Below are 11,066 nucleotides of genomic sequence, written 5' to 3'. Positions count from 1 at the left end.
GTTATTCCCTTTCCCGGTATCCAGGCAAACATCCCCCTCCCCCCTCCCCTTCCTTATGGGTGTTCCCCTCCCAACCCTCCCCCCATTGTCGCCCTCCCCCCAACAGTCTAGTTCACTGGGGGTTCAGTCTTAGCAGGACCCAGGGCTTCCCCTTCCACTGGTGCTCTTACTAGGATATTCATTGCTACCTATGGGGTCAGAGTCCAGGGTCAGTCCATGTATAGTCTTTAGGTAGTGGCTTAGTCCCTGGAAGCTCTGGTTGCTTGGCATTGTTGTACATATGGGGTCTCGAGCCCCTTCAAGCTCTTCCAGTTCTTTCTCTGATTCCTTCAACGGGGGTCCTATTCTCAGTTCAGTGGTTTGCTGCTGGCATTCGCCTCTGTATTTGCTGTATTCTGGCTGTGTCTCTCAGGAGCGATCTACACCCGGCTCCTGTCGGTCTGCACTTCTTTGCTTCATCCATCTTGTCTAATTGGGTGGCTGTATATGTATGGGCCACATGTGGGGCAGGCTCTGAATGGGTGTTCCTTCAGTCTCTGTTTTAATCTTTGCCTCTCTCTTCCCTGTCAAGGGTATTCTTGTTCCCCTTTTAAAGAAGGAGTGAAGCATTCACATTTTGATCATCCGTCTTGAGTTTCATTTGTTCTAGGCATCTAGGGTAATTCAAGCATTTGGGCTAATAGCCACTTATCAATGAGTGCATACCATGTATGTCTTTCTGTGATTGGGTTAGCTCACTCAGGATGATGTTTTCCAGTTCCAACCATTTGCCTACGAAATTTCATAAAGTCGTTGTTTTTGATAGCTGAGTAATATTCCATTGTGTAGATGTACCACATTTTCTGTATCCATTCCTCTGTTGAAGGGCATCTGGGTTCTTTCCAGCTTCTGGCTATTATAAATAAGGCTGCAATGAACATAGTGGAGCACGTGTCTTTTTTATATGTTGGGGCATCTTTTGGGTATATGCCCAAGAGAGGTATAGCTGGATCCTCAGGCAGTTCAATGTCCAATTTTCTGAGGATCCTCCAGACTGATTTCCAGAATGGTTGTACCAGTCTGCAATCCCACCAACAATGGAGGAGTGTTCCTCTTCCTCCACATCCTCGCCAGCATCTGTTGTCCCCTGAGTTTTTGATCTTAGCCATTCTCACTGGTGTGAGGTGAAATCTCAGGGTTGTTTTGATTTGCATTTCCCTTATGACTAAAGATGTTGAACATTTCTTTAGGTGTTTCTCAGCCATTTGGCATTCCTCAGCTGTGAATTCTTTGTTTGACAATATGAATTTGACCCCCAGAAACTATGCTATCTCTTGACCTTGGCAGATGCACAGCACACGCGCATGCGCGCGCTCTCGGGGGCACACACACACACACACACACACACACACACAATTAATTTATTTGTTAAATAAATAAATAAATGTATAAATTAAATAATGTTAATTTAATCCTATTGTTTCAGTGACATTCTTAAGTTTCTGAAGTAGAACCATGTGCAGTAAAAATAAAAGGTCATTTGAGTTTCTCAGGCACATGAGAGCCTTCCATTCAACAACTGTTAAAAGTTCACTAGAATCAAGTCGATTTCTTTTGGCCTGCATATGCCAGAGACTTTGCCCAGGTACTTAACGAAATAGATGTCCTTCTCTTCTTGTCCCTCTGGTTTGGGGTGCCAATCAGAGTTAAAGCTAAAGTGGCTTCATGACTTTGGCCAGGGAAAGAGTGACACTGGGCTTGTGTTGTACTGTGGTATAAAGTGGCAGGAGCATCTTTTAGTACTTAGGTTTTAGCATGCCGCTTGTTGGAATAGTGATGGGAAAGGGACAGAGTAGATAAATGTCAAACAGTATAGTAGCCTTGGCAGGAGTGGATGAGAAACTGTAGACTCTGGAAGGATAGAAAGGAATGTAAATTCCTTTTGTTCTATTTTCCAGGCTCTGAGATATCGTAGAGAGATGTTTGATATGTTACAAGTATCAATTCACTGTCCCCAAATGAAATCAGTATGTTTTGTCGAAGACTGCTCTGGCTCTTGGCCTGGAGAGTTCTAGAATTTTACCCTTCAGAAGGAAAGAATGCAGTTTATCTCCATTCAAATGTCCAACCCTGCAATCACTGTAAATTCCAAAGGGAAGAAATGCAAACGTATGTGTAAATGTATATGAAAACAGAAATGAAAAGCTTTACAGACTTAACATTTGAAGAAATGAAAAAGATATGGTGCTCTCCATGAACTCTTTATCTTTCGGAAACAGTGTCCTCAGAGACAGAAAGGTCAAAGTACACATACTTGGTATAGAAGTAGGGAACTTCTTGGTATAGATGCATCCGTGTTAGGTTGCTCCACACTGGCTACCATACAAGGTAACCCATATGCCAGAAAAATGCATCCTTTGAAATGTACAGCAAGCCACTACCTTTCCCTACCACTGTCTCGGTGGCATCTGCCTCTGTTCTTATGAATGTACTGGGCTATTTCCAACTGAGCAATGTCCTGTCTTCCTCAGAAACCTCTGTCACTCCATTTTGAGACAGCATAGGAAGCAACTCCATGGTTTACCATAGACCAAAGCCCCATGTGAAAGGAAAGTCTGACCCTACATCCCTTCCCTACCGCTTTACAAATCCTAACTATCCCACAAAGCAATATCTTAAAGTCATATACATTGGCATTCTTTCCTCTCCTTTTCTCTCCCTTCTGCTCCCCTCCCCTCCCCACTTCTCTCCTTTCCCCTCCCTCCTCTTCTCCACCCCTGCCCCAGGCATGCACATACACCCATAGGCAACATAAGTTCTCACCCCCCAGTCTCACTAATGCTGTTCTTTAGGAATTCTGGCTTGTACTGCTTGAGAGTAACTGCTTGCTGTTGTAGCCAATAGTTCTATGGGAGCTCATGTACGATCCCTCTGCTTCTGATCCTCTCTTCTTCCTAGCATGTGTTCACACGTCATATTTATGTGTCCAAGTCCAGTTTATAAAACAACATGGTGGAAGGGCACTCTCAATGTCAAAGAACAGTAGTTGGGAGCTTGATCTGGGTTTTTAATAAGCTTTGTAACTTTAGAGGGTGACTCAACACCTCTGAGTTTAAATATCCTTTTATGTAAAAGAGGCTGATCTTTCTCATGGTGCTTCCCAGAATACTGACAGTGAGATCAAAGGAAGCAGCAGCTAAGAGAAAATGCTTAAAAAATAACTCTAGTTCAGTTCCTCCCTGACCAAAAGATTTGTATAAATCATCATTGTTTGGGGACTATGGTTCTTAAGCCGCTTGAATTTTTTTTTTCTTAGACTGCTGGTATTCAAGACAATCTGAGTAAATTTTCAAGCAAAATTTCCTAAGATACCAGAAAAACAGTGTTTTAAGCTCTGGACATAATGCTCTTCTTCATCATCTGATAATTATGTAATCTTGTAGGACAACTGCTCCTTTCCATCAGCAAGAGCATTAATCTTGATTGAAGATGTGGAAGCTGACCGTCATAAACAATTCTCCCATGCCCAAATCTTTGAGCATTTTCCTTCTGTGTTTACTTCTGTACTTTGATAATGAAATAATATTCATTGCTCTGGCACTGGCGAGGCAATGCTTTCCCCCCTGTATAAAACAGACACTCTTGGGGCTGGGGATTTAGCTCAGTGGTAGAGCGCTTACCTAGGAAGCGCAAGGCCCTGGGTTCGGACCCCAGCTCCGGGGGAAAAAAAGAACCAAAAAAAAAAAAAAAAACAGACACTCTTGCAATTATCATTCCCCTGGAAAGCCCTGCTGCTTCTCTGTGACATTTTAGAATGAGATCTACCTCACCAAGAGACTCACCTATAGATCTGTTAAATTCACATGTTCAGGTTTTCCAAACAGCCGCAAAAATAATAATGAATTTCAAACTTGTCTTCTCTTTGGTGACCTGACTCCACGAACCCCCTGTGGTGCCACCGTCATCTGTGGCTTTACCACTTTTTAATTAGTCTCAACACTAGCACCCATAATGGTTTCCCAGCTGTTTCCATGAAAATTTGTTAGTGACCTACTTTCTCCCTGATTTCTTTATGCTTCCTTGTACCCTGAACACAGTTTGACAAATTGCTTGTTTTAGAGTCCTCTTATATTTGTTCCTGGAAATTTGATCTTGGCATTTATTACTACAGCATTGACACCTTGCCTTGGGGTCCATCGTGTCAGTTAATAGTACCAGAGTGAAGAAAAGTTGTGACTTCCTAGTCACAATCCAATTGCTCTCCCTTTATCTACTTCTTCCTCTCTTCTTTCCTCCCCCATCCCTTTCCTTCCATTAATCCCAGCTCCCCTCCCCATCCACTGAATTAACTTGCTCTAAATTCCCCCTCTCTGTGAATAGAACCTGACAATACCAGACAGCTTAGATCTACTGGAAAATACTAAAAATAATTACCTTTTGTTGTTAAGGTCCCATTTGGGGCTGCCATTATTCCCTCCCAGGAGTCTGTAGTTTCCTGCAGAGATTCAGAAATCTGCACCCCCATGCTTTTTATAGAATGCAAAGGGTTATTTCAACAAACATGCTGCTAAATTGACAGGCTTAAATCAATGTGTATTGTCTATTGTCCCATTTAGCCCTGGCTGCCACTTCTCTGGAATTTGCCTTTGGAATATTTTATTCACTGATTTCTTCCTGCTGGCCTCCACGCCCTATTTAACATTAGAGTTCCTATGGAGATCTCAAAGTAGCTAAAGACCCCAACTGCCTGTTTCTGCTTCCTCACTCACTGAGGACCAGCTGCATCACTGTAACCTTTTCCCAATTCTCCTCAAAGGTCTTGAAAGCTAACACAAGAGTCCTTAGAAGTATGGTTTTGACAGGCTCCCCTTTTTATGCACATATTTTTTTATTCTTCAAACAAGAACCAATGTTCTTTGTTAGCTCACAGTAGGTAATACATTGGTCCCATTCAAAAACAACAACATAAAAGGAATGAAATGAGCGTGTTTGTATTAACCTCCACCCCCCCAATGACATACCCACCGAACTTTATATGTCATGGGTATGTGTCCTGATTTGGCTTTTTAATGTAGAAGACAATACAGGTTATCAGTTTGGGGGTTATATTAGATTCACCTGAGATTTTTTTCCAAAGGGCACATTCCTGGCCTGCATCTCTAGAGGTTTGACTTTTATCGGGAATCCAAACTTTGACATTTTAACAGGAGCCCCATATTCTTCTAAGGTTTAACTTTGGAGACTCTCTGACCCACAATGATCATCATAAAGTTTGTGCTGCAGCCATCTACTTATATCAGCTAATGGTTCTTAGTTCCTGAAGCATATAATTGTATGAGAAGCATCAATCCACCTTGGTCCACTTGAATAGTGAAAGGGAAACTGTTCCTTAACAAGCTTCCACTTGGCAAAGATAGAAGACATTAACACTATCATTCACTTCATGTCTTTGATGTTTAAAAATATGAATGATAGTGTATTAATATTGGTTCATGGATTGTATAGGATGTACCATACTAACATAAGATACCTGTCTTAGGGTTTTAGTGCTGTGAACAGACACCATGACCAAGGCAACTCTTATAAGGACAACATTCCATTGGGGCTGGCTTAAAAGCTCAGAGGCTCTGTCCATTATTTCATCAAAGCAGGACCATGGCAGCATCCAGGCAGGCATGGTACTGAAAGAAGGGGCTGAGAATTCTACATATTGATTAGAAAGCAAACAGACTTTAGACTGTCTTTCAGGCAGCTAGGAGAATGGTCTCAAAGCCCACTGTGACAGTGACATACTTCCTCCAGCAAGGCCGCACCACCAAATAGTGCCAGTCCCTGAGCCAAACATACTCAAATCACCACAATGCTGTAATAAGAGAAATGGATCAGGGTGCATGAAGCTCTCTGTCATATCTGTTCAATGGTTCTGTAAATCGAAGACTCTTCTAAAAACATACTTATCTTTTAGAACTGTAAAACATGCCCACCAGCATGGACGAAAATAAAGACAAGAAATCACAACTGTTAGCAAGAGTGTGGAACAACTAGAAATTCTAGACACTGCAGATGTGATTGTTAACTGCTATACCCACATTGGAAAACTGTACAATAGTATCAACTAAAGATGAATATTTGAATATGCTACAGTATATTCTCAATTGAAATATACTAATGCAGTCACCAAAATACATATAAATTAGTACTATTAGTATAGTCTTAAACTAGAAAATTAGCAAAAAGTCTATCACTGCTAGAATTGATAAACCAATTATTATATAATCCAAAATGAAATACTATACAATAAGAAAATCCAATCAATTTGAATTCTACCCAAAACAATGATAAAATGAAAGGAAATAGACACAAAAGAAGGTATTTGTGTGTGTGTGTGTGTGTATGTGTGTGTGTGTGTGTGTGTGTGTGTGTGTGTGTGTGTGTGTGTGAAGTATTTTAGCTAGTTCAAAATAACCCATGATGGGAAAGTCAGAATAAGGACTTTGCCTTAAATATGGAGGTGAAGGTGCTCCCCTGAGGGGCTGGTGTTCTAACTTCTCTCAGAAGCATAATATCAGGTACCCAACTGTTCAACTTGTGAAAATCCACTGGACTATCTACATTTAGGATTTGTGCAGTTTTCTATTTGTATTTATACCAACTTACAAAAGAAACCCATATACTTTCTTTAGGGAAAGAATAAATTTCCAAATTTCCTCTAGGTAAAGAAAATAGTCAGCAGAGCAAATAGACTGAAGTTGGATGGCTTTGGTTCAAGCCCCAGCTTTAGTCCTAAGCACTATGGCCCTGGGTTACATAAATTTCAAAGCCTCTCTCACCTCTGTGCCCTTATCTCTAAAGCATGGGTAAAAGCTGTACCTATGTCTCTGGGTGTTTTTTGGCAAGGATTGAATGAGCTAATATTTGTTCAACACAGAATATTATAAAGACAATGGTGTATAGGCACCATACACCAATTTGTTATACAAATAAAACCATTTTCTATGGAGGGGAGGATCCACTTAAAGTGTCTTTTAACAATTACTTCTTTCAAGGAGACTGATGATGAGATAAGAGTGTAAGGGACTTAGACTTATTTCCTAGGCAGCATTCTCACTTGGGAAGAAAAATATTATCTTGGCAACTGGCCAGTTAATCCTGCTCTTCTTGACTTGGAGTCTGGACTTCCAACAGGCTCCTGGGCACTGATCCAGAGGCTTGACAACGAGCCACATTTGGGTCTGCCAGAAATTGCCACAAAAGAGTCTGCCCCAGAGGGCCTGTCAGAATCACTGGGGCAGGAGAGTGCGATCCAGCAGGATTCTGGCCAGGCCAGATGCCCCTGATGCTACCTGCTGGGTAGGGCAGGCCCTGCCTTCCTCCAGTTCCCTGCCAGAACCTTCCCTTCCATCACTGATCTCTTCCAAAGAGAACTAGACATGATTGTGTTCACAAGAGAAGGGAGAGAAAAGAAGAGGTAATAAAAGACTGAGATTTACTCAGTACTGTCCTCCTGTCTCAGAATGCAGCCTGGGGGTATCCTGGCACCCTTTGTTAAGTGGCTTTGTTATTTTCAGCACACCCCTAGTTAAGGACAAGTCTGAGGAGATGTTCAGTTCACAGCCAACCTCCAGAGGCCACCACAATCAGGTACCTGTGGTGCAGCCCGACCTCTTCCACTTCTCCCTGTTCCTTTTGGACACAGCTGGCTCCTCAGTCAAAGCAGAGTACCCTCTTATCTAGTCTTTTGCTTTAGCAACTTTCACTCACCCTCTAAAGCCTTTGCCTGGAGGGAAAAAATAAAGGCAAATGAGAACCATTTTGCTCTCCCGTTAGGAGTGCAAGTGAATCTACTGTAACTTGGCAGTGCTCCAATCCACTAACTTTTGAGGCCAGTGCTTGCCGGCCCTATTCCTTTCCTCTTTCTTTTCCAAACACTGGAGAAGAAAGTCTACATCCCCTCCATCCCCCTCCCCTGCCACCAGCCTTGCCCAGCTCTCTAGTCTTCTGTTTCTCAGAAAAATAGTCTCAAGTTCTTGAAGCCATGTGTGGCAGGGACTGGCTAGTTCTATGCCCAGCCATTTTTCTTTCCCTCTGAGACACACGGATGATACTACTCACCCAACCCCTCTCACATAACAGGTGACCAGCTGACAGTTATAGCGAGTGTATATGCGGGCCCATAAAACCCCCCCATTCCTCTGTTCACTTTCCTCATCTGTTGTCTCAGTGTGGGAAACTGCAAGGACCTAGCCATAAACCTGTTGGGGTTTGGGTTTCTGAACACCCACATTCTCCACATGAGGAAGGAAAAAAAAAACAGCTTACTTTGTATGAAGCCCCTGGAATTTAAAGGACAGGCAGTTAGCCTTCCTTGATCAGTGTAGTTTAAATTCTCCAAGTTATTTCTACTCGCCAAGGCCACCCTGGCCTTTCTTTCACTAGTAGCTTATGCAGGCATCTTTGACCTCCCCATGGGAGGCTACACCTGGAGGATTAGCATTAAACTTTCAAGTCCCAGCCCTTAGCCTTAGCTTTAACCTTGGTGCATGTTTCAATGTTTAAATTAGCTCCTGCCTGTTGATTAAAATTGACTTCTTGAAAGGAAACTGAAAGTCTGGGAAATGGTACCCAATGGTGCCCTGACTTCCCAGGCCATTTGCTTAGTGCGTCCATATGGATACACCAGGGGTATTTGAATTCAGTGTAGGCAGACCAGAAATGAGACCGGAAGCTGCCAACTCCTTCCAGGCTAGACAAGTTCGCCCAAGTTATCCTCTGACTCTAAGGGAGAATAATCATAAGCACATTACAAAAGACAAGTTGGTCAACATCATGGCCTTGCTTCTGCCCTGACTTGAATCCATAATAGCATAATGGTAAATAACATCTGACACAAGACTGCAGGCTGAGAAACTGAGTTGTTTGTTATTATTGAATTGATGGAGTGTTCGGATTACCAGATGCCAAATCAAGAGAACTGAATACAACAAATATTAGCTTTTTTTTTTAAAAAAAAGGAATCAGTGAGTAAATTATCTTTAGTTTAAGCCTAATTTAGGGCTCTGAAAAGCTCATCTATATATTCTTTGGATCAAAATTGAAATATACATATATATTTATGTTACATATATATTCACTTTTCCATTATTAAAGAGCAAACACAAATAATTGCTTGACTCAGGATGGCATTCACTCATTCACTTTTTGGAATAGATGAATAAATATTTACCCATTGGCATGGCTGTTGAGTAATCGTCCATTAAAAAGTTAAATGTTAATCACTTGCTTTTTAAGATTGAATAATTTGAACATGAGCCTATGACTAATCCTTCAGGTCTAAAGGCAAGGGGAAAAAAAAGAAGCCTACATCCATTGGTGTTCTTTTGTCCTCACCATACAGGAAAGGTGTACTCTTAGGAATTTCTCAGATTGGACAGGCAATCAGTCCCCACTCCCTCTGCACTCAGAGCAAGCTAGTTAATGGCCTTTCCATTATCCTTTACCCAAATAAATCCTGAGCCCCTCTCTCCCAGTTAAATAGTAACAGGATTTGAAAAGGAAGGGTTGGATAGAAACTCAGAGGGGACATGAGGTGGGAAACATCGAAATTAAGAGGAGAAATAAAAATTGGGGACAGACATGGCCTAGATGTAATAAAAGAGGCTGTCCTACATTAAAGGGAACTATATATGCTAAATGCCATTGAAGGGAGAGCCTAGGCTAGATTTCACCACAAATATTTAGTTTCAACTGGCATAGACAGGTACTGCAGAAGGGCCAGAAAATAAGGACTGCTTATGTAAAGAGTGCTGCTTGGTACCTTTCTCTTTTAGGCCCCAAGAATGAATTTCTGTGTGAACTATCTCCACTTGTCATGGTGCTCTACATCTGAAAAGTCAAAATGTCTGAAGAAGTTATATATACATCCCATGCCAACAGGAAGCTATGGGGCAACCTGACGGGTGTAGGGGACTCTGTTGATGCTCCAACCCAAATCCTTTATAAACTGGGATGGCATCCTTTTCTTCAGCAGCTATGAGGGTTGTTTGCCAATGGCAACTCACAGCTGAACCCTGTCTCAAGATAACTGACCCTGTCAATGAGAGTCACCTAACCCAAAAGGCACGCCTCCTTCTCCATGGGCAGCCCTATAGCAAATGACTGCCGAAAAGGCCAGTCGCCTTTTCTCAATGTGGAACCACCTCTGAGGTAGTTCCTGCTCCAGTGGGATTAAGCCAAAACTAGTTTCTAGTTGAGAGTATCAACTTGCCTACATCTTCTTTCCTTGCTCCAGTCTGCTTCATTTTAGTCCATTGTCCTGAGTGTTCTCTGGTAATAAAGCAGACAGGAAAGAATCCACGTCTCTAGTCCTGCTCCTGCTTTGCTTCCAGTTCCAGACCCTGAACCAGCCAATGGTACAGGCTTGACTTTGCCCCACTCCCACCCCCCACCCTTTCGGCCTCCAAAGTTACCTGACTCTTTGCTGATGGACCTTGCTCCTTCTGGTAGATAGAGCAACCTGATCCCGGAGGTATTTTAGGCAGGAAAAGAAAAGAGTACCTTAGTACAAGTACCTTAGTAATGTCTCAAATCAGACACCAGTTTTCAGCCCCTCAGCACTCATAGCCAGCTAGATAATCCACCCAAAGGAAGCTTAGGGGCACAATACTACCAGGCATCTTTCTACTCCCTTCATTGGTCCATGGCTTCCTTTCACTTGTCCCTCATAACATCTAGCAAACTGCCCTTTGTTCCATTGGGTTTTTTTTTCCTTTCTAGTAACCACATGTCTCTTAGATGTATCTTTGAGGGAGTAAGCCTTTTCCTTATTTCTACACTGGAATGAGCCTTTTTGCTATGGGTGTTTCCACACAGCATGGTACACAAAAAGAAGGATAGATTTTATGGAATGTCTCAACCTGGGCTAGTTCTTCAACCTTTCTAAGCTTGGATGTCTTCATCTGTGTAGTGGTATTAGTAAATAAGACCTACCACACAGAGGTGTTGAGAGGATTGAATGGCATAAACTTGATGCCATTGTACCTGATACTCAATAGGCTCTCAGTGGTATATTAACTGTGAAACAGGAAACT

At 42.2% G+C, this 11,066-nt stretch overlaps 1 protein-coding gene across 2 annotated transcripts in view; it reads right to left on the bottom strand.

Moving 5' to 3' along the window:
- The window catches only part of Nhs (NHS actin remodeling regulator), a 339,645-nt gene that overhangs the window by 132,330 nt on the left and 196,249 nt on the right, over positions 1–11,066 (bottom strand). The window lies entirely within an intron of this gene.

The sequence above is a fragment of the Rattus norvegicus genome, chromosome X, assembly GCF_036323735.1.
Source record: "Rattus norvegicus strain BN/NHsdMcwi chromosome X, GRCr8, whole genome shotgun sequence".
Classification (NCBI taxonomy): Eukaryota; Metazoa; Chordata; class Mammalia; order Rodentia; family Muridae; genus Rattus; species Rattus norvegicus.
The sequence above is the reverse complement of the archived record's forward strand: the minus strand, read 5'-3'. Positions and strand labels throughout refer to the sequence as shown.